Genomic DNA, 24,898 nt, shown 5'->3' with positions numbered 1-24,898 from the left:
CTATTGTTTTTGAAAGCGATTACAAGGCTCTCATTCACCTTTATCTGGAAGTTTATTTCATAAGGTTCTATCTGAAAAATAATTTCCTATCTCAACATTCCAATTACTAATCTGAACCCATAACACAGTTCTCAAAAATATTAACGTGGAATATTACTATGTCCCTAACATCAGGACATTTTCCTATGCTGGACCAGATATTTAGTTCTACCAGTTACCATGGAGGGACTTTTCTAGGTCACTAGTCCAACACCTTTATGTAAAATAATAATTTAATAATCGCTTATTGTCCCAAGTAGGCTTCAATGAAGTTACTGTGGAAAGCTCCCAGTCGCCACATTCCGGCACCTGTTCAGGGAGGCTGGTACGGGAATGGAACCTGAGCTGCTGGCCTTGTTCTGCATTACAAGCCAGCTGTTTAGCCCACTGTGCTAAACCAGCCCCTAATACCACAGCTGACATTGGTTGAATGTGTTTTGTTGGTTGGATATGTTTAGTTGCGTTAAGACTTCTAGGTCTCTTTCCGCTTCATTGTTAGCTTGTGTACATGAAAAATCATCTCTGGTGTGAGGCAACACTTGAAACAGTAATAATAAGAATCTTTATTATTATCACAATTGGCTTACATTAACACTGCAATGAAGTTACTGTGAAAATCCCCTAGTCGCCACTCTACGGCGCCCGTTCAGGTACACCGAGGGAGTTTTCAGAATGTCCAATTCGCCTAACAAGCACATCTTTTGGGACTTGAGAGGAAACCAGAGCACCCGGTGGAAACCAACGCAAACAGGGGAGAACGTGCAGACTCCACACCGACAGTGACCCAAGCCGGGAATCTAACCCGGGTCCCTGGAGCGGTGAAGCAACAGTGCTAACCATTGTGCTACTGGACAGCATGCATATACACATGCCACACGTACGGTGCAAATTTCAATTAATTGAAAAAACAGCTTTTTGACTAGAACCCAAGGTAAAAATGCTGGACAGGAAATCATTCAATCATGTCCTTTTTGAACTCTGCTGTTTATAGCTAAATTTGGTGATGTGGCCTCACGGCACTGCTAATTCTTTTTCTGCAGGCCATTTAATTAGTACAAACATAAATTGCACCCAATACTGAACTACCTAGAAGTGTAATGTCCTCTCAGCAAACAATGATAGCTCAAGATGGACTTACTCGCTATGGCAACCTGTTGAGAAATGCCTTTGTAGCATGTAAAGTGTTGAATTATCTATTAACTTGAGTAATACTCCAGGAAGCACAAAACAGCCAAATCAAAACTAATACATTAAACTATATCGTAATTTGAACAGAGGCAGATTTCATCAGCATGTTACAGAACTGTTCAAGTTGAAAGCAGGGTAAGAATCAACTTAAATTTATATTGCAATTTGTGACTGTAACCTTTTTTTCCAATAAATTTAGAGTACCCAATTATTTATTTTTTTCCAATTAAGGGGCAATTTAGCGTGGCAAATCCACCTAACCTGCACAATCTTTTTGGGTTGTGGGGGCAAAACCCACGCAGACACAGGGAGAATGTGCAAACTCCACACGGACAGTGATCCAGGGCCGGGATTCGAACCTGGGTCCTCAGCGCCGTAGGCAGCATGCTAACCATGTGCCACTGTGCTGCCCTTCTGACAGTAACCTTTAATTATTGGTTTTGGATGCGCTAGTATGAAGATCTCAACCTTCAACCTCTTAGAATTGAAAATTTAATTTGCACCATTAAGATTGGTGAATAAAGAAATCTGGCTAAGCTTGCAGGTGTGTAGTGCTTTTGAATAGTTGGTCCCAATGGGAAAGAAAGTGGTGCACCTGTATACTGAAAAGCAAAAATAAAACAGAATTGATCAGCAATTACATAAAAGCAAAACTCCAGATGCCAGAATTCTGAAATAAAAACAGAAAATTCTCTTAATGTGAGCGCTGGCGTGGCTGCTTTTATGCTAGCTCTGGTTCTACTCATCCTTTCATCCTCTATTTTATCTTAATTCACATTCTACAATTATCTCTTTTTGGGATATATGTCTTGCATCACGTCCCTGGATATGGTCCCAGCTAGCAGTGGTGCTTTTGCTGGTGGGCAGGCCAATGTCTCGGCGATGCGGTTTGCATCGGGATGGTGGCAGCCATTGCAAATGATGTTTTGGAGGATGATCTCAGCTTTGTAATGCAGGTCTGTGATGCACACTTTTGATAAATTGTGAATTATCCTTGGGAGAATGGTGGAAGCACAGAAAAGTATCCTGTTATTTGATAGTGCAATTTCCCTGGTGGGGGCCAGTCTTTTGTTTCATATAAATCCTGCCGCACATCGTCATCTACCCTGACCAACTCGGGAAATGGGGGCCAGACAAGACGTGTTAATGAGTCCATTCTTTTGCGAGATGGGGGAGACGACAAGTTTCCAATTGAGTTCGAAAATTGGCTGCCATGCTTTAGAAATCGTAATTTGGAGGTTGGATGCATCAGGGTCGGAGGGGGAAAATGAAAGAAGCAGGAAAGGAGTAAGCTGATGGGAAGGAAGGAGCAGGGGGAGGGAGGAATGCACCACGGTGTTATGGGATAAGGAAAGAGGTAGAAACATAGCAAATAGGAGCAGGAGGCTGCCATTTGGCCCTTCAAGCATGCTCCACCATTCATTATCATGGCTGATTATTCAACTCAAGAGCATGATCCCGCCTTGCCCCCATATTCTTTGATTCCTTTCGCCCCAAGTACTATATTTAACTGCTTCTTGAAAACACAATGCTCGGTCCCAAGGTTTTGTCCACCTGGATGGTGATGCTAGCAGGGGTTCTAAATGATTGGGATTGATTTTACACTTTAAATTTATATGCACTATATCATTTTGGAGAACTCACTTTTACCAAGCTGCTGTAATTTTAGACACGAGTTCTATTTTTTCTGGCTTGATTAGACTTTAATAGACTGTTTAAATAGGCTGTGTTTGGGTTGAATGGGACTATCTGTGGGAGATACTGGGAGGGTTCGGATTCAGGTGGGGCTTTATTGACTGGGTCAGGTTACTGTTTCAGGCTCCTGTGGCAAGTGTACGGACAAATCGGACAACATCGGACTATTTTAGACTGCACCGGGGGACGAGACTGCCCCCTCTCCCCACTGTTGTTTACGCTGGCTATAGAGCTGTTGGCAATTGCTCGGAGAGCCTCGAGGGGCTGTAGAGGACTGTTCGGCTAGAGCGGACTGTTCGGGGGGGGGGATAAGTTTAATATGGGAAAGAGTGAGATGTTTGTGGTCCAGGCGAGGGGACAGGAGAGGCGACTGGGAGAGCTGCCGTTTAGGTTAGTAGAGGGAAGCTTTAGGTATCTAGGCATCCAGGTGGGGCGGGAATGGGACCGGCTGCATAAATTGAATCTGGCCCGGTTGGTGGGCCAAATGAAGGATGATTTTCAGAGATGGGACATGCTTCCGTTGTCTTTGGCTAGGAGGGTGCAGTGGTGGTGGTGGCCCTGAGAGTTTGGGGCCAGTGGAGGCGGCATATGGGAGCAGTGGGAGCATCGGTCTGGGCCCCAATCTGTGATAATCACCGGTTTTCCCTGGGGAGTATGGACGGGGGGCTCCGGTTATGGTGGAGAGCGGGAATTGAGGATGGGGGATATGTTCATAGAGGGGCGCTTTCGGAGTATGAGGGCGTTGGAGGTAAAGTTTGAGTTGGCGAGGGGAAACAAATTCAGGTATCTGCAGGTGCGGGACTTCCTTCGTAAACAGGTGTCAACCTTCCCGCTCCTACCGCTAAGGGGGATTCAGGACAGGGTAGTTTCCAGAGGGTGGGTAGGAGAAGAGAGCGTCTCGGACATTTATAAGGAACTCATGGGGTCGGAGAAGATGCAGACCGAGGAGCTGAAGCGCAAGTGGGAGGAGGAGCTGGGAGGTGAGATAGAAATGGTCGATGAGACACTATGACTAGGAAAGCTAAATAGAGCCTCTACTTCCTTAGGAAATAAGGACATTGACAATAGATGGGAGTGGTTTTGCGTGATGGACTGGGCTGTGTTCACGACTCTCTGGAGTTTCTTACGGTCTTGGGCCGAGCAATTCCCATACCAGGCTGTGATGCAGCCAGATAGGATTTCTATGGTGCATCTGTAAATATTGGTTAGAGTCAATGGGGACATGCCTAATTTCTTTAGTTTCCTGAGGAAGTGCAGGCTCTGTTTAGCTTTCATAGTTGTAGTGTCGACATGGATGGACCAGAACAGATTGTTGGTGATATGCACACCTCGGAATTTGAAGCTGTCAACCATCTCCACCTTAGCATCATTGATGCAGACAGGGGTGTCCGATACTTCACTTCCTGAAGTCAATGAACAGCTCCTTTCTGTTGCTGTCGTTGAGGGAGATGGTTATCGTTACACCACTTCACTAGGTTCTCTATCTCCTTTCTGTACTCTGACTCATTGTTATTTGAGATCCGACCCACTATGGTTGTGTAATCAGCAAACTTGTAAATGGAGTTGGAGCCACATTTTGCCAGTCATATGTGTACAGAGCATAATCGGGGGCCAGGTTCACAGCCTTGCAGGGTCCCGGCACTGAGGACTAACATATTGTTTATCCTTACTTATTGTGGTCTATGGGTAAGGAAGTCGAGGATCTGGTTATAGAGTCAAGTCCTAGGTATTGGTGTTTTGATATGAACTTGTCTGGAATTATGGTATTGAAGGTGGAGATGTAGTCAATGAATAGGACTCTGACGTAGGAGTTCTTGTTGTCAAGATGTTCCAGGGATGAGTGTAGGGCCAGGGAGATGGCGTCTGCTGTGGAGGTATGCGAATTGCAGTGGATCAAAGCATATTGGAAGTATGGAATTGATGTGTCGCATGACCAACCTCTAAGCACTTCATAATGATAGATGTCAATGCCACCAGACGATAGTTCTTGAGGCATGTTGCCTGGCTCTTCTTTGGCACCGGTATGATGTGGTCGCCTTGGAGCAGGTGGGAACCTCGGAACGGAGTTGGGACAGGTTGAAATGACCGCCAACACACCCACCAGTTGGTCCACGCAGGATCTGAGTGCACGACCACGGATTCCATCATAGATTATCATAGAATTTACAGTGCAGAAGGAGGCCATTCGGGCCATCGAGTCTGCACCGGCTCCTGGAAAGAGCACCCTACCCAAGGTCAACACCTCCACCCTGTCCCCATAACCCAATAACCCCCCCCCCAACACTAAGGGCAATTTTGGACACCAAGGGCAATTTATCATGGCCAATCCACCTAACCTGCACATCTTTGGACTGTGGGAGGAAACCGGAGCACCTGGAGGAAACCCACGCACACACGGGGAGGATGTGCAGACTCCGCACAGACAGTGACCCAAGCCGGAATCGAACCTGGGACCCTGGAGCTGTGAAGCAATTGTGCTATCCACAATGCTACCGTGCTGCCCTTTCAGGACCCATTGCTTTCAGAGGGTTCACTTTCAAGAAGGCCGATCCAACTTCGGAAGCTGTGATGGTAGGTAAGGGTGTGCCGAAGCTGCTGGGGCAGTTGACATCGGTTTGATGGTTTCCTGCATGAAACGATTGAGTTAATCGGGAGGGGTGCGCTGCCGCTGGAGATTCTACTCCGCTTTGATTTGTAGTCCGTTTTGTTGTTCTAAGCCTTGCCACAACCGATGAGAGTCCGTGTCGTTAGTCTGTGACTCTAGCTTAGTCTGGTATCGTCTCTTGGCATCCCTGATGGCTTTGCGGAGGTCATACCTGGATTTCTTGTATAGGTCAAGGTAGTTTGTCTTGAACACCTCCGATCTGGCCTACAGTAGGAGGTGAATCTCCCAATTAAACCATGCTTTCTAGTTGGGGAACGTTCGTACTACCTTATTTGGCATGCAATCTCCTTTACATTTGCTGAAGAAGTCTGTGACCGTGGTGGCATACTCGTTAGGTTGGCCACTGAGTTCTTGAGCATGGACCAGTCCACTGACTCCAAGCAGATTCGCCTTGATCAGTTTACAATCAAATGAAGAAAGTCCAGAACTGCAAACAGTTGGAATGGAAAGCCAAGACCATGATATTTAGAAGCACAGCAATGTCATTGTTGATATACAGGGCGGGAATCTCCAATCCCGCGGCAGAGTGTCCACGCCGTCGTAAACGCTGTCGCGTTTTACGACGGCATGAACGGGCCACTCGCAGTACTAATTCTGGCCCCTACAGGGGGTCAGCACGGCGCTGGAACAGTTTGTGTTGCGCACAGTTGCGCCGGCGCCAACGAGGACATGCGCAGTAGCCTCCTTCAACGCGCTGGCCCCAACGCAACATGGCACAGAACTACAGGGGCCAGCGCGTAGGAAAGGAGGCCCCCAGCCACAGAGGCCGGCCCACCGATCGGTGGGCCCCGATCGCGGGCCAGGCCACATCGGAGGCCCCCGACCCTTCCACGTCGAAGTTCCACCGGCCCAGAGCAGGTTAGAACAGCACCGGCGGAACTCGGCTCTTTTCTTACGGCCGCTCGGCCCATCCGGGCCGGAGAATCAACAGACCCGCTGTGTAGAGTGGCCCGCGAACGGCACCGTGCCAACCACACCGGCGCTGCGCCAACCACACCGGCGCTAATTCTCCGCTCTGTGGAGAATCGCGTGCCGGCGTCGGGGAGGCGTGGCCCGTTCGCGGGGATTCTCCGACCTGGCCCAGGGCTGGGAGAATCCCGCCCACAGTTCTAGTTCTTGGATCTTTACAAAAAAAACTTTCTGCAATCAGTACACAAAGACAAGCAATTAGTATACATGATTGCTCAGCTCTAAGCAGTGATAGACAAACTTTAGCACCAAATTACATTAAGCCATATAATAATAATCTTTATTGTCACAAGTAGGCTTACATTAACAGTGCAATGAAGTTGCTGTGAAAAGCCCCACCACATTCCGGTTTGTATCTCGCCATTTACTAGTTTGTGTCCTTGTATTAATAACAATGTCCAATGTCACAAATTGCTACTTACAGGTACATTATCTAATAAATCACTAAATAACTTTAAATTGTTTTCTGAATATATGAAAACAGTAGATCACATCCTTATAAAAGATAGTGGGAGGACGAGTTATACATCTTTCAAAACAAGAAATAAATGCCATAAATGCTGACAATTTACATGCGAGTTTCTTCAAAATTATATTCAAATAGAGAATTAAAATTCAGTCAATTCCTTGGCAGCTTTGAGAGACATCTCAGCTTGCCCCAATTCTTAGTTGTCACCCATCAATCCAAACAGATTTTTACATTATCTCACATGTCAGTGGGCAGTGGATAGGTATAAAATTATTAGTTCACCTATTCTAGTGAATAACACTGCCTTGGTTATTAAGCCACAGCTGTCAGAAAACAAGAATTTCATTGTAGGGCACTTACTAGGTAATATTACTTAAATGGAAAGTTCCTATAAGAAATTTGGGTGTTCACATTAAATTGTAAACTAATTATATTTAGTTTTTACAGATAGATATGCCTCATGTTCATTTGATTATAATAATAATAATAATAATCTTTGTTAGTGTCGCAGGTAGGCTTACATTAACACTGCAATGAAGTTACTGTGAAAATCCCCTAGTCTCCACAGTCCAACGCCTGTTTGGGTACACGGAGGGAGAATTCAGAATGTCCAATTCACTTAACAAGCACGTCTTTCATGATTTGTGGGAGGAAACTGGAGTGCCCGGAGGAAACCCATGCAGACACCGCACAGACAGTGACTCAAGCCAGGAATCGAACCTGGGTCCTAGCGCTGTGAAGCAACAGTGATAACCAATATGCTACCGTGCCGCCCTCTTCGTTTCAAAATAAAAGCAATGAAAAAATTAAGTGCTTCACTTGGACACAGATGCTTTCTTTAAATGCTCAGCAATTATATTCAGCAGAATCCAAAATATCCTTGAGGCTATTAAAGGTGCCAAACAACAGAAGACAGACATATACAAGAACAGTTATACAGTGAAAATTTAGAATACATTAAGCTGAGTCAAAGACGATCTTGGACTCCAATATACCCGAGGAAATATATACCAATAAACCAATTACAATACCAACTTGCATCATCGTTACTCTTTCATGCAAAACACTTGCGTAACTGCTTCTTTTAAATAGTTGCCCATGATCTCAACGTATAATTTGGATCTTTGTACTATTTTGTCTTCCAGGAAGATTGCTGACAAGGTTGAAGGAAATAACAGAACTGCGTTTTTTTAACTGGCATTTGGATCCATCGATATAAATGTTACAGAAATGAAAAACTTAAGCAATTCAAATCCCACAGGAGATGAAAATAAGCGCATGTATGAATAAGTAATCATGTACATGAAATGAAAATCGCTTATTGTCACAAGTAGGCTTCAAATGAAGTTACTGTGAAAAGCCCCTAGTTGCCATATTCCGCCGCTTTGTCGGGGAGGCTGGTACGGTAATTGAACCGTGCTGCTGGCCTGCCTTGGTCTGCTTTAAAAGCCAGCGATTTAGCCCAGTGTGCTAAACCAGCCCCTAATGTCAACACACGTTATTCTAACCAAATACAAATCACTGTTGAAACCACATTTGCAATAGTGCATGTAGCTTTATATACCCTTCCTTTGGAAGGATATTCACACAGATTCAGAGAACAAAATTCTGCAAATTGTTTCAATATGGCCTCCTGTTTATTTGAGAACTCCGTACACAAATGTCCTCTTGGAAGTAGACTATATAAAACTGCAAACAATATTAATGCTCAGAATGCAAATGACGATTGACCCATCAAGTCTGGTTTTATTTGGCTGCTGGTATTTCCCATTGAGATAATATTCAGTTGTGAAGCTCAATCATTTGAAGTTTTACGATTAATGTGATCGAATCTATCGCAATCGTGCAAGTTTTAGAGACGTGGGAATTGGCGAGTTGAGAACCACTTTCAAAAATGGCAGTGGGATCCAAAAGGCAGACGGCAAAATTAAGTTTTTCACTTCTTCTAATGACATTCTGTAGTCATGATTAGGAACATGATCTGTGAAATAAAAGCCCAAAGCTCTCATTCTATCACTCCCATCATGCAGTACACTTCTGCCCCAATCAGTTGCACTAACATTCTTTAACTTTTCAATTCTCAGTAAGATAGCAGCTGGATTATTTTTCTATTTTAGTAATTTGAGAAACCTCAAAATAGCTGAGTTTAATGGCAAACATTTATTCTGGGAAAACTGTATTGCATCAATGGCACAGAGATTGATTTATTCAAAATAACTAGTGGATGCCTGATTACTTCGTGTGTGTGACCCTGGGGCAAAGGGCTTTCTTAGTCAAACAGCTGAAGCCATATCGCTAAATGGCAAAGATAAATAATAGAGATTTGCAACCTTAGTCTTCATCTACTCACCACAATGGTACTAACGGGGTGCTCCCAATCTGAGAAATGCACCGCCAAATTTGCAAATTTTCACTTGGAGGGACTAACATGGAAGTTAGAACAAAGTAGTGCCTACCATTATCACAAAGATTAGCATGCTGGTACAGCAAGCAATTAGGGAGGCAAATGGAATGTTGGCCTTTTTATTGCAAGGAATTTGGAATATAAAAATAGGCACGTCTTGCTACAACTATATAGGGCATTGGTGAGACTGCACCTATATATAAAAATAGGCAAGTCTTGCTATAATTGTATAGGGCATTGGTGAGACTGCATCTAAAATATGGTGTAAAGTTTTGGTCTCCTTCCTTAAGAAAGGATATACTTGCATTGGAATCAGTTCAGAGAAGGTTCACTGGGTTGATTCCTGGGATTGAGGAAAGGTTGGGTCGATGCTAATCGGAGTTCAGAAAAATGAGGGGTGATCTTATTGAAACATGAAATTTGAGAAGTCTTGACATGGTGGATGCTCAGAGGAAGTTTCTCCTTCTGGGGTCATATAGAACTAGGAGGTACAGTTTCAGAATAAGTGTTCTTCCATTTAAGACAGGGATGATCAGGAATTTCTTCCCTCAGAGAAGAGGCTGGTCTTTAATGACCATATGGATGAATAGCATGCTGACTCCCACCTCCTGGATAAGGTGGCAGAGTTATTGAACCCAATTTTAATGTGAACTTACGACCTTTTCAATTGCTCATCTAGTACTATTAGCAACTACCCTACTGTACACACATGAATCGTGATCAGTTGAGCAAGTTACCGGAAATATTGGAGGACCATTAAGTGGAAATAAAAAGGCATTTACATTTTTGTATACATGATGACTCAATTGCTGTAAATGTCAATTTAGTGACATCAAAAGTTATAAAATTGGGGCATCAGGCAGGTTCATTTACATTTGGATAAGGCTGATGAGTAAACCTGCTTCCTCTGTGGTAAATGCACTCACACCTATTCCTTGATGCATCACTTTTACACTGCAGTGCTTCCTAATGAATAAGCTGTATATTCTGCTAAGGAGAAGTATCCTTCAATTGCTCTGGCTAGAAAGACTCAAACCTTCATCTAATGGCAGTGCAAATTGCTATTCAATCTTACTTAATTGAAATGACTAAGTATCTGATACAAAACTACAATTTAAGATCAAAAGTTCCATGCAATCTGTTTGTGGGCAACATTTGAAGAGGAAGAGCAAATAAGCGTTTCTTTAGTATCCTTTAAAAGCTACCACACTGCCTTGTTAGGTTCTACAAAGTACTCACCCTCCCTTTAATTCACAAAAATGGAATCCTTTAATTCACAAAAATGGAATTCAAAATTCTTACCTTGTTTTAGCATGATATTAAGGATGCTGCAGTAAGCCTATATTTGTCTAAGACATTCTGCATAGAGGAAGATGCTGTTTGGAACCTAAAAATGAAGAATACTTTGCTGCGGTTTGAGAGATGTATATTGTGCTGCAGTCTCTCCACCTAATGCTGCTCGACTGATCTACTTACATATCCTACTCAGATTTGAACCCAATGATTCAGCTGCACCAACTCAAGGGGATTTGTATAATTTCTTTAAGCACAACACAGCCAATTTGACGTTCTTGAAGACGTAAGAATTCCCACATCTTTAACATTTGAAAATTCAAAGTAGGCTGAGCAGAACTCCCAACTAAATTTTCAGGACCCAGGTGTGAGGTTCAGCCACTGAACCCCTGGGGAACATACGAAGCTTCAAGACATAATTACCCTATATAACATACAACTATTCCAAGCTTTGACACTGGAGGTTTCATAATTATCGAACTTAAAAAAAGCTTGTGACCTTAAAAAACTAAATTATGGATTCAAAGTTTTGATTTAGGAAACAAAAGTCCCAAGATTATTTTTTAAATCCTTGTTAAAAAAAAGTTTTTTATCTATACATACAGGACTTGCTTACCAACATGGAACTATACTTCAGCCAACACAGAGATCAAAAATTTTTTTTTTTTTTTAAATTATAAATTTAGAGTCCCTAATTATTTTTTTTTCCCAATTAAGGGCCAATTTAGCATGGCCAATCCATCTAACCTGCACATCTTTGGGTTGTGGGAGTGAAACCCACGCAAACATGGGGAGAATGTGCAAACTCCACATGGACAGTGATCCAGGGCCAGGATTTGAACCCAGGTCCTCAGCGCCGCAGTCCCAGTGCTATCCACTGCTCCACATGCCACCCTCAAAATTGGGTTTTACCCAAACTTCAGTGTTACTCCATGAGCAGCTTGGGGAAGTACAATGATGGCAATGGAAAAACTGGGAGGTCAGTCCCCCTCTTTCTATTCACATCGAATGGAATGGCATTCCATAATGGATCTCTCCAAATAGACACAGCAATTAAACAAAAAGTCATTTATTTTCTAGTTACACAAGTCAGGTAAATCAGGCCAATGGAGCTGCAAAATCAAATGCTACAATTCTTAATACTGAGAAGTATCAAGGAATACAGAACATACAACATGTAGATACTACAAAATAATTGGTGCAGTGTTAGATATATATACAAAACAATGTTCTATTTGTAGACACTCTCATTCTACTTTGATAAACTCCCATTAACTAACATGAACCTCTACCAGTCAGAAGGAGAATGGCTTGGATGGAAACTAAAATAAACGAGGAAAACCTCTCCCGCTCTTCCACTCCCCATCAACATAGACAAAGGAGAGTTGGAATAGTCGCAAGCATATGGTCATTACAAATTAGCAAATTGCATGAGAGATTTAGCACATACACATCTCCTGTGTATCAAAAATAAGCACACGCACAAATGAAAAGAAGCACATGTCCTGTGTGGCTTACTGTAGCTGCATTATAAATCCAAGTCGAGAGACTTTTTATGGGCATCTACTTGTGTAATCACCTACATATGTGCAGTTCCTCCATAACCTTTCCATGTCTTAAATATAATATACCGCTTCCACTGTTGTGGTTGTGCTTAACACGTGCATGCAAATCCAAAGTTTTGTTCTCAATGGTTTCTTTTACATTTGGAAGACTTCAATCCAGCAACAATTCAAGCTCAGCCATCTCAAGACATTGCATGGTCTACCATAAGACATAGGAGCGGAAGGAAGGCCATTCGGCCCATCGAGTCCACTCCACCATTCAATCATGGCTGATTTCAACTCGATTTACCCGCTCTCTCTCCATAGCCCTTAATTCCTCGAGAAATCAAGAATTTATCAACTTCTGTCTTAAAGAAACCCAACATCCCGGCCTCCACCGCCCTCTAAAATTTAGAGTGCCCAATTCATTTTTTCCAATTAAGGGGCAATTTATCGAGGCCACTCCACCTACCCTGAACATCTTTGGGTTGTGGGGGCGAAGCCCATGCAAACACGGGGAGAATGAGCAAACTCCACACGGACAGTGACCCAGAGCCAGGATCGAACCTGGGACCTCGGCGCCGTGAGGCAACAGGACTAACCCACTGCGCCACCATGCTGCCCTATGAGACTTGAAAGTTGCCTAGAAAGCCAGTGCTAGGCTAAGGCAATTCAAAACTTAGATCATTATTGTTATAACCTGCCTACTGACGATTGGCTGGGGACTAATGATTATCCCACAATCCTATGGGAGTATGAACTTCCCCAATGAGGGGGGCGGAGAAACTCCTACTATAAATAAGCTGGCCAGTCCAGGAACCAGGAGGAAGGAGAAGGTAGCAAGGGAAGTTACTGCTACTGCTATGTAGATATTGTTATAGTAAATAAACTTTATTATTTTGTATCCTTAAAACTCGTGCTGGATTCTTCGGGGCCCTTACAAAACTGGCGACGAAGGTAAAAGTGAATAGCTGTCTACACTGCTGAAGCCACCTCCCTGGATTTTTGTTGGATACAGGTTGGAAGTTGTTTTTCTATTATACCATGCCTCTGTACGGACGTTTGGATGTTTTTGATGCTGCGCTGGAAAGCTGGAACCAGTACACGCAACGGATGCGTTACTATTTCCGGGCAAACAATATCACTGAAAATGAGCGCCAGGTGGTCATATTGCTCACCGCCTGCGGACCGCATACGTTTGGGGTGATTAGGAGCCTTACGTACCAAGCTGCGCCGGACACCAAAACGTTTGACGAACTTGTGAATATAGTGGGGCAACACTTTAACCCAACCCCGTCCACGATAGTCCAGCGTTACCGGTTTAATACCGCTGAGAGGACCCCTGGAGAATCCCTTGCCGATTTTTTTTTTATCCAGGCTACGCGGGATTGCGGAATACTGTGACTATGGTGAGACCTTGTCAGAAATGTTACGCGACCGTTTGGTTTGCGGTATTAACAATGCGGCCACCCAGGGAAAGTTGTTAGCGGAGCCAACATTGACTTTTCAACAGGCAATACAAATAGTCTTGTCCCGAGAGAGCGCAGAGCGAGGAGTACAGGAGCTACAGGGAATGGAAGTGCATGCCTTGGGGCGAAACCCTTTCCGCCCAAAAACGTCCCCCGCACTCCTGCGGTACCTTGGGCGAGGCAACGACCAGACCGACGCCAGTGGCCATCAGACATTCCTCCCCGAAGGGAGCCTTCTCCAGAGCTAATGGATGAGGAGCCATGTCCGTGTCAGACTTGTAGGCGCCGACCCCGTCGCGGACGGCGGTCCTGGGGACGCCAGAGGCGCCGTCGTTCCAACCGAAACTGGGACCAGCCCAGGGGCCGTAACTGGGACCAGCCCAGAGGCCGTACCTTCCATGTGGATGAACCTGCGGCGACCACTCCTGAGGACGTGGAGACGGAGGACGACTGCCTGCAGCTGCATTGTGTGGCAGCTCCCCGTGTGGCCCCCATTAAGGTGACAGTACAGGTCAATGGCCACCCGCTGGAGATGGAGTTGGATACTGGCGCAGCGGTCTCCGTGATCGCCCAGAGGACATTCGACCGCATCAAGCAGGGTATACAGACCCTTACACTAACTGACTCACAGGCCAGGTTGGCCACCTACACGGGGGAACCACTGGACATTGCAGGAACTACAATGACCCCTGTTGTCTATGGACGCCAGGAGGGGCGTTTCCCACTTATCGTAGTGCGTGGCCATGGGCCCAGCCTGTTGGGTCGGGACTGGTTGCGCCATTTGCGGTTGCAATGGCAGCACATCCTCCAAACAGTTTCTGGAGGGTTGACTGAGGTGCTAGGACGATACCCAGAGGTATTCCAGCCTGGTATGAGGAAAATAAAAGGGGCCGTAGCCCGTATCCAAGTTGAACCAGGAGCCACACCGTGCTATTTCCGGGCGCGCCCAGTGCCTTACGCTTTGCTCGAGAAGGTAGAAGGGGAGCTCACTCGTTTGGAGAGTTTGGGTATTATCAGGCCTGTCCGTTTTGCTGACTGGGCAGCACCAATTGTGCCAGTAATGAAGCCAGATGCCACAGTTCGCTTGTGTGGCGACTATAAACTTAGTGAATACAGTTTCCCGACTCGACCGATACCCAATGCCTCGCATAGAGGATCTCTACGCGAAACTTGCAGGCGGACTCTCGTTCACAAAATTAGATATGAGTCACGCCTACCTGCAGTTGGAGCTGGACCCTGCCTCCCGACCATATGTAACAATTAACACACACCGGGGCCTGTATGAATATACATGGTTGCCCTTTGGCGTATCCTCTGCCTGCGCAATTTTTCAACGTGTTATGGAGGGCATTTTGAGAGGTTTACCACGTGTGGCTGTCTACCTAGATGACGTGTTGATTACAGGGACGTCGGAGCAAGAGCATTTGGAAAATCTGGAGGCTGTCCTTAAACGCCTTTCGGAGGCTGGAGTCCGTTTACGTCACACACAGTGCGTATTTCAGGCAAAATAAGTAGTCTACCTAGGTTATCGGGTGGACCATGAGGGTCTGCACCCAGTCGCAGAGAAGGTGCGTGCAATTCAACATGCCCCCACCCCGACTGACACTTCGCATCTTCGTTCTTTTCTCGGTCTCGTAAACTATTACGGGAAGTTCCTCCCCAATCTGGCAACTACGCTGGCCCCCTTACACCTGCTGCTAAAGAAAAATCACACCTGGGTTTGGGGTCAGCCGCAAGAAACTGCTTTCCGGCGGGTAAAGCAACAATTGTCGTCGTCTGGGTTACTAACCCACTATGATCCGGGAAAGCCTTTGCTCGTCACATGTGATGCATCCCCGTATGGTATTGGGGCTGTCCTGTCCCACAAGATGGAGAACGGGGCCGAGCGACCGATAGCTTTCGCCTCCCGCACATTGACTGCAGCGGAGAAAAAGTACGCGCAGATCGAGAAGGAGGGCCTGGCAGTGGTTTTCGCGGTGAAACGCTTCCACCAGTATGTGTACGGCTGCCATTTCACTATCGTGACTGATCATAAGCCCCTGCTGGGACTCTTCAGAGAGGATAAGCCGATACCGCCCATTGCTTCTGCACGGATCCAGCGCTGGGCTTTGTTGCTTGCTGCATATGAGTATTCTCTGGAGCACAAACCAGGTACGCAGATAGCAAATGCCGACGCACTGAGCCGATTGCCTTTATCGACCGGCCCCATATCGACCCCCACGACCGGTGAGGTGGTCGCAACCCTAAATTTTATGGACACCTTGCCTGTCACGGCATCACAGATCCGTGAGTGGACCCAGACGGAGCCAGTCCTGTCAAAGGTTCGGCACATAGTCCTGTATGGTGGGCAGCATAGACAGCTCCCAGGCGAGTTACGGGCATTTTCCTCCAAGCTGTCAGAGTTCAGCGTGGAAGACGGCATCCTCTTGTGGGGGATGCGTGTGGTTGTCCCGGAAAAAGGCCAGGAGCTGATATTATCAGACTTGCACAATGGGCATCCGGGCGTGACCAAGATGAAAATGTTGGCCCGGAGTTATGTCTGGTGGCCAGGCCTCGACACCGACATTGAGAAGGTGGCCCAAAACTGCTCCATTTGCCAGGAGCATCAGAAGCTTCCGCCGGCCGCGCCCCTACATCACTGGGAATGGCCAGGGCGGCCTTGGGCATGCTTACATGCAGATTTCGCAGGCCCTTTTCAGGGATCCATGTTCCTTCTACTAATTGACGCCCAGTCCAAATGGCTGGAGGTGCACAAGATGCAGGGGACAACGTCCTGCGCAACAATTGAAAAAATGCGTTTATCATTTAGCACGCATGGCCTCCCCGAGGTGCTGGTCACGGATAATGGCACTCCATTCACGAGTGAGGAGTTTGCTAGGTTTACAAAGATGAACGGCATCCGCCATATCCGCACTGCCCCTTACCACCCGGCTTCAAATGGGTTGGCAGAGCGTGCAGTGCAAACATTCAAAAGAGGCCTAAAGAAGCCGTCTTCCGGATCAATGGACACGAGACTGGCTCGGTTTTTGTTTACGTACAGGACCACCCCCCCCATACAGTGACTGGAGTAGCTCCCGCAGAACTCCTAATGGGCCGGAGACTTCACACCCGCCTTAGTATGGTCTTCCCGGACATTGGCGCAAAAGTACGCCGCACACAAGAACGGCAGGGACCGGGATTGTCTCAGCATCGTCCGATTCGGCAGTTTGCGCCCGGTGACCCAGTATTCGTGCGGAATTTTGCTGGTGGTGCCCAATGGGTTCCTGGGGTAATCTTTCGCCAAACGGGCCCTATATCGTACCAAGTGCAAGCCCAGGGTCGTCTCCAGCGAAAACATGTAGACCACGTCCGGTCCAGAAGATCATCCCCGCAAAAGATTCCCCGCCCCCGGAGCTCAGTTCAACAGCGGCAAAGACCAGAAACAAGGGAAGGTAGTCCTCCAAATCTTCCACTGGTGCCTCACTCAAAGCCTGCGCAGGTCATGGCGGGACCGAATGGGGACAGAGACGCTGACATGACGGAGGCAGCAGACTCTGACTCCGAGATGGAGACACAGGATGAATCAGAGGGGGAATCCTCGGGTCCACAGGCCATGGATGTACAACCGCGCCGTTCATCACGGAAGCGCCGGTCTCAGTCTCGTTATACGCCGCCTCATCCAGCGCCGCGTGCAAATGGCGTCCCGCCTGCGGCCAAACGAGTTCGACGCCTCCCTTCGCCAGGGCCTACGGTGGATTCCTTGGACTTTGGGGGGGAGGGATGTTATAACCTGCCTACTGACGATTGGCTGGGGACTAATGATTATCCCACAATCCTATGGGAGTATGAACTTCCCCAATGAGGGGGGCGGAGAAACTCCTACTATAAATAAGCTGGCCAGTCCAGGAACCAGGAGGAAGGAGAAGGTAGCAAGGGAAGTTACTGCTACTGCTATGTATATATTGTTATAGTAAATAAACTATTATTTTGTATCCTTAAAACTCGTGCTGGATTCTTCGGGGCCCTTACAAAAATTATCTTAAAAGACAGAGCTGAAAACAGGGTCCAGGATCTACTGCAATGGAGTCATACATGTAGATCCAAGTATTCGGTTTGGTCTGAATCACAAGCTAAGGACCTTGAGATTTTGGTCCAAAATTACACTTCAGGCAAGAGTCGGTACAGCATAGTAGGAGGCCATTTGGGCGGTCAAGTGCATGTCGGCTCCTTGGAGAGAAATCGTATCAATCCAATTTCCACTCCATCGTCATGGCCACGGAAGTTCTTTTCCCTCAAGTACGCATCCAAATTTCTTCTGAAATAGTTTCCGTTTCCACCACTCTCGTAGGCAGCAAGTTCCAGGTTATTATCACTGTTCTTCCTCACATGCTCCATCTCTTAAATGTGTCCAAGTTGTTTTAACATCAGATAATAGGAACAACTCCTCTTTGCCTGCCTTTTATAAACCTTTTGTAATCTTGCACACTTCTTTCCACAATCTCCCATCAATGTCATTTTGCTCCAAGGAGCACCAACATTCTCCAAACTAACCTTGTAGCGGAATTCCCTTGAACCATGCCGGTAAATCTCCTCTGCACCCTCTCAAGGTCTTTCACGGTTAGAGGAGCCAGAACTGAATGCAACACTGGTTGTGACCTAACCACAGCTTTATAAAGGTTCAGCGTAACTTTTCTACTCAATACCTCTATTTACAAAGCCCAGGATCCCATGTTTTGCTAACTACTCTCTCAATGTGTCCTGCTTAGAAATGAAATTAAAATCGCTTATTGTCACAAGTAGGCTTCAAATGAAGTTACTGTGAAAAGCCCCTAATCGCCACATTCCGGCGCCTGTTCGGGGAGGCTGGTACGGGAATTGAACTGTGCTGCTGGCCTGCCTTGGTCTGCTTTAAAAGCCAGCGATTTAGCCCAGTGTGCTAAACCAGCCCCTCAATGCATATGGCCTCCTTTCCCCTGCCCCCAACTCCCAAGGTTCCTCTGTTTCTGCACACTCTTTCGAATTCCCTGATTTAGTTTATATTCCCACTCCATTTTGCTAAACTACATCACAATTCTCTGCATCAAATTACATCTGCTACTTGTCTACCCATTCTCATTGCCCACAAATATATAGGTAGGATAGATAGGCTATGAACATCATCTTCACCATCAGCCTCTCCTACAAGTTCTGGTGCAAGATGGTGGATAGCAACAAGCTTAAGGTCAATTGGGATATCCCAGTGATAATGTAGCCTAAAATCACCTTTTAGACTCTCATCAGAGCTTTGCAGGAGGGGATTGGACGATTTTGATACTACTACTTATTTTTAAGCTGCTGTGGTTCTTTATTCTTTAACCACTTTTTAAATTCAATAAAATTCAGTTTGAATTTCTGTTAGTAAGACAATGGGCAGTCAACAGTTGGGAGAGAACAGGAAGGCTATTGTTTGTGGGAAACTAAACTTTATTGTTTTACGACTTTTAGTTGCTTGAGTGGATGGGTTCAGCAATCTTATGTTCTAATTATTTTTAAAATAAGCTTTGACGAATGGTTAAAAATTAAGTTTGTCTTTGGGATGACGTCTTATAAGAAAACCCAAGCACTAGATTTGTAGGGTAGAACATCAGTATTAGAGGAAATCTATTGTGTTTTGATATCATGATAGGAAGTGTTTTAAACATTTGTTCCTAATGGTTTTAGTATTTGTAGGAATTGGTTAGAGCAGCGTTTTTCAAATTCTTTCTCCTCCTCCACCCGGGACCCACTTTTACCAACCCGCCAACATTTTGAGACCCACGCTGGCCAACCTTCACAACCCAGGCTACATTGCTTACGTTTAATTCAAAAAGGGAGCCTGCTTGGTCCTCAGGATCTCACTCCAATAAGGTTCAGAGAGGGAAATGCGCATATCAGGTGCAGACTTCAGCCAGTTTTGTGCCATCTTTTTGAGAATCCAACCTCACACATATAATCGCCTCAAAGGACAATAGCAACAAAATGCTCATTTTACTCAGCATTGGATATTCCTGGGAGATGCCACTCCAAAATGCTGACAGCCTCATGGGTTTTTGGCATGTTTTTGATATGGTATCACAGTTTAGGTACACAACCACCATTGTTTAATTTGGAGTCAGCTCTAAGTTAATAACTTAGACTCTGGGGTCTCAACCTCAAAAGGAGCTTTTCACCCACTACCTCTTTCAAAATCTGAAACTTCTCCTCTCACTTGTCAGTACTTCCCTGCATGTAACACGTATGGGCTTTGCATCCTTATGTGAATTGAACCATACCTCAAGTAATCATCTTTATACTGCTTTGTCCCAGAGTTAAGTTTCTTCTTTGTAGGCTGTTAACCAGTGGTCCTGGAGCTCTGAATACAGCTAACACTACTCTGTCCTGCCCCTGGGCTCTCCTGTGCAGCTCTCTCCAGTAGACTAAATTGTGAGATCATGTCGAAAGGTATACTACCTATTTGTATAATAATCTTTATTACTGTCACAAGTAGGCTCACATTAACACTGCAATGAAGTTACTGTGAAAATCCCTTAATCGCCACACTCAAATGGCGATTAGAAATTTCAATTAGAAGGCATTTTATATCTTGAAAACCTGTGATCTTACAAGGTACAATAAGGAGTTGTACAATGAGAGAAGAGGAAGAAAAAAAAGCAGAGGTTTTGTGGAAGGAAGATCAGAAAGAAGATGGAATTTCCTGGGCCGCTTCACCCATCTTTTGCTAACTCAGATGTGACTGGAAGAGTGCAACAGTCATGGCCATGACTGGTCTTGTACACAGTCACCCATTGAAAAAATAAGAGATGAGACAAACAAGAAAATAATTACGGTAGTAAATAAGACTACCTATTTCCACCTTTGTGACATAGTCTGGCTTCATCTACGGCCAAACCCTCTTTGCCCACTTTGGTGCATTACTGCTCCAAACAGGAGGTCAATATAGATGTAAATTGTTGTACTCTTTGCAGAGTTTTAAAGAACAAATACAAGTAACACTCCTAAAACATTAGGCAAATGCACATAAAACTAGTTCAAATAACTGCAATCAATCGTAGATAGCTCTAATCTGCCATGCCTCAATAGTCTGACACATAACCATCCATCTATACTTTACACTTGTGACACTCTGATTTCAACCCATGTAGATATCTATAAAATAAACTACACAATTCGGAGTTGGCTTGATAGTATAGACACAGATTGTAACTGCCAGTTGGGGAGTTTAAACTTGGGCACAATCTCAGGATAATATGATAAAGTCTCCTTTAGGACGGAGGAAAATAAATGACAACACTCAAGGGTTGTGAATCTTTGGAATTCTCCATCCCAGAGAGTTGTGTGTGTTCATACATTTAAGGCTGGGATAGACAAATTTTTGGACTCTCAGGGAATTAAATAAGGGGAGCAGGTAGGAAAAGGGAGTTGAAGCCCAAAACCACATTGAATGACGAATCAGCTTGACAAGCCAATAGGTTTGCTCCTACACCTATTTGTGTTCTTGTGAAGACTTGGGAGAAAATGAGTAGTTTCAAGTACCTTAAAATAATGGGCGACTGACAGAGAAGATTGAGATGGGTGAACAACCAGCATTATGGTGATATGCAAAAGAAGTGCTTCTGTATTAATGTCATTTCTGATCACCACGTTCTTTAAAGAGCAGGAAAGGTGGGGTTTTGTTTTTTTTAAAAACATTTTTATTAAAGTTTGCATTTTATTAAAATAAAAATAAACAAATCCATACAAATGAAATACCATTTACTAATTCCTACCCTGGAGAAAAAAAACCCACAAACGCCCCTCCCCCTCGATTCACTGACTGTGACCAATTCCCAAAGAGAGAAGACAAAGGTTGCCACCTCCGAGTATGCCCAGGCCCCACCCAAAACAGCCACCAACCACCCCACCCCCCCGGCCAACCCACCCCCCAAGACAAGACAAAGAAAAGTCCTTAGTCCCAGTCAGATCCCTACTCCTCCTCCACCCCATTAACCTGAAAAAAGCTTTCCTGAAACAACTCCGTCCCGCCTCATCAAATAAATAAGGTAGACTCACTGAACCCTGCCCAAGCAGGTTCAACAAGTTGCAGCCCCTCCCCACACCTCATTCCCGTTCACTAGCTGAAACTTTACTGCTAGCAAAGGCAACCCCCACCCCCCAACAACCTTAGCCCTCAATCCCAAATCTACAACAGATACAAACTACAACACATCTCAAACCAACCCCTCCCAACCGTCTCCATTAAAGTCCCAGTCAAATCCAGTCCAAGTCCATGCTCCCTGACAAAAGCCTCCGCCTCCTCTGACGTATTGAAAAATTGATCATTCAATAGAAAAGTCTCAGCCTCGCTGGGTACACCACTAAACCTGGCTCCGCTCTTGAATAGCATTGACCTTGCCTTATTAAAAGCCTCACGCTGCTTTTCCAAACTCCGCTCCGACATTTTGATGTATCTGATGATGCTTCCTTCCCACCTCGAATCCCGATTCACTTTGGCCAATTGCAGAACCCGCTTCTTCACCTGGAAGCTGTGGAATCCAATAATCACCGCCCATGCAGCTCATATCCCTCCTCTCTTCCCCTACCCCCACCCAAAAGGCTTGATGAACACCCAAGAAAAATACTCAATCACCTTTGGGTCCTCCACTCCTCGGGAAACCCCACAATTCTGAGGTTCTGTCTCCTCGGCTTGTTCTCCAAGTCCAAGTCATCCACCTTTACCCTCAGAAACTTGTTCCTCTCCTCCACCATCAATATCTCAGCTTCTAACGAGGTGATTCAATAACCATGCCACAACAAGGCCATCTCCACACCTTCCTGCCACCAAACGTCATGGATTGACATATTTTTACCGACAAATTCTTTATCCTATACAATGGGCGGTTCGGATTATCAAAATCCCCGGAAACCAGGTTTAAAGTCCAAAAAACAAAGACTATAGCTGGAGCTACCTTATGTGCAACCTTCTCCTACCAGTTGCCAGAGTGGGAAAAGTTTTTGGACTTATCAAAAACTTTCCATAAAGTTTATCTCAATTAAATTGGATCCTTACTTCTGCAATGAAATTATGAAAAATTCCAGTTACACTTCAGTTATCTGAAAGTATACGCTCACCATTACCCCAAGTCTCATGTTGTAATACAACTACACTTAGCCCAAAGGAATGCAAAGCACTTCACGTATTGCACAGATATGCTCCCGTAGCCTCAACCAAAAATTGGCAATGTGCATGGAAATGTAGGAACACAACTTGGAACAGGAATGGCTGATTTTCCTCAGCCGCTCCACCATTTGATACAATCATGGTTGTACTTTAACTTCACGTCCCCACCTGTTCTCCATAATTCTCAGTTCCCCAAAACATACTCAAAACAATGGAGCAACTGCAACCATCTGGGATAGATGATTCTAAAGATTCACAATGTCAGTGAAGAAACTTCTCAGCTCAGCCCTAAATAATGAAGATGTAGTGCTGAGACCATGCCTGCATGTAGTAGATTCCCCAACTGGACTCTTAAGATAACGATGTAGGTGCCTGGTGACCTTAAACAAGAACACATTTATTTCTCCCAGTGCATCGAGTGACTCTTTGCCTTCAATTTTTTAAGTTGCAGCAGTTCACCTGATAGTTCAGTTACTCCAATTATAAATGAGGAAATGTATGGTCACTTGGGGAGTTGTGGATTAATTACTGACAACCACTGATGTGTTAAAAGCCAGCCATAGAATCCCTACAGTGTACGGAGGCCGTTCAGTCCACTGAGTTTGCACCGATCCTCTGAAAGAGCACCAGACCTAGACCAACTCCCCTGCCCTACCATCGTAACCTCCCCTAACCTGCACATCCCTGGACACTAAGAGGAAATTTAGATCATGGCCAGTCCACCTACCCTGTACATCTTTGGACTGTGGGAGGAAACCAAAGCACCTAGAGGAAACCCATACAAACACGTGCAAACTCCACAGTCACCCAAGGCCGGAACTGAACCGGGTCCCTGGCGCTGTTTAACGTGATTGAATTTTTCATGAAATAATGGAAATGCATAGGGCAGTTGATGTTGCATGTAAGGACCTTCAAAAGTCATTTGATAAAGCATCATATTAGATGTTCGCATCATATTAGATGTTCGCAAGATTGAAGCTGCAATTTTAAAGTTCAGTACCAGCACAGTTACAAAGCTTGTCAAGAAAAAGTGGCGAATGGCTGTTTTCCAGACTGCAAGGAAATATTTAGTCATGACCAGAGGGGGTTGCTATTAGGACCACTGCTCCTTTGGATCTATAATGACCTGGACTTGGGTACGGTGGCGCAATTTCAACATCTGACGACAACATAGAATAGTGAGGAGCATAGTAACAGACTTCAGGAGGACAGCACAGAAGAGCTGGTGAAATAGGAAACCATTAATTTTAATGTACAGAAGCTATGCATTTTGTGAGGAAAACTTAAGAAAGGCAATAGAAACTAAATGGTACAATTTTAAAAGAGGGTACGGAAACAGAGAATCTTTGCTGGTGACAGGGTAGGTTGATGCAGTAGTTTTTTTTTTTAAATAGGATCCAGGCTCTACAAATAAAGGTAGGGAGTGTAAAAGCAAGGAAGTTACAGCAAACATTCATGAGTCACTGCTTAGGGCTCAGATGGAGAATAATGTCCAATACTGGACACCACATTTTAAGAAGGATGTCAAGGCCTTGGAAGGGAGAAACTGAGATTGAACAGAATACCAGGGATATGGATTTTTTATACGGAGAGACTACAGAAGTGAGAGACTACTCTCCTTGGAGGAAAGAGGTAAAGAAAAATGCTTAGTACAGATATACAAATTATGAGGGCTCCCAATCCAGCACATTTGTCCAGAGGAAGTTGGTCCTTCTGAACAATTGCCAGGTAAACCATAAAATGGGAACTTCCAAGAGGGATTCCCCAGCACATCTTAGTGGTACCCCCAAATCCTACACTAGGGAGCCAATAAGTTATGGCCCGAGCAGTTGTTTTATTCAATAACAAGATAAATAAAATGCTGTAATAAAGCAAATCCTCCAAAAACTTAGGCAGGTAATAGTACACCTAATATCCCAAGATTAGGAGTAGCAGAGAGATCTGGAAGCAAATCTTCCCATTCTGAAAACAAAACATCAGTTCAGGAAAGAGATTAAAATATTGCCCAT

General features: G+C 45.0%; 1 protein-coding gene across 9 annotated transcripts in view; it reads right to left on the bottom strand.

Moving 5' to 3' along the window:
* LOC140392026 (inositol polyphosphate-4-phosphatase type I A) overlaps positions 1–24,898 on the bottom strand; it is a 249,394-nt gene that overhangs the window by 213,347 nt on the left and 11,149 nt on the right. The window contains exon 1 of one of the 9 annotated variants that reach the window (XM_072477191.1): positions 10,732–10,856. The exons of the other annotated variants lie outside the window; for them this stretch is intronic. The gene's annotated coding sequence lies outside the window, so the exon portion shown is untranslated. Of the gene's footprint in view, positions 1–10,731; positions 10,857–24,898 lie in introns of those variants that run through there. 9 annotated transcript variants of the gene reach the window in all.

This window comes from Scyliorhinus torazame, chromosome 15 (genome assembly GCF_047496885.1).
Source record: "Scyliorhinus torazame isolate Kashiwa2021f chromosome 15, sScyTor2.1, whole genome shotgun sequence".
Taxonomy (NCBI): domain Eukaryota; kingdom Metazoa; phylum Chordata; class Chondrichthyes; order Carcharhiniformes; family Scyliorhinidae; genus Scyliorhinus; species Scyliorhinus torazame.
The sequence above is the reverse complement of the archived record's forward strand: the minus strand, read 5'-3'. Positions and strand labels throughout refer to the sequence as shown.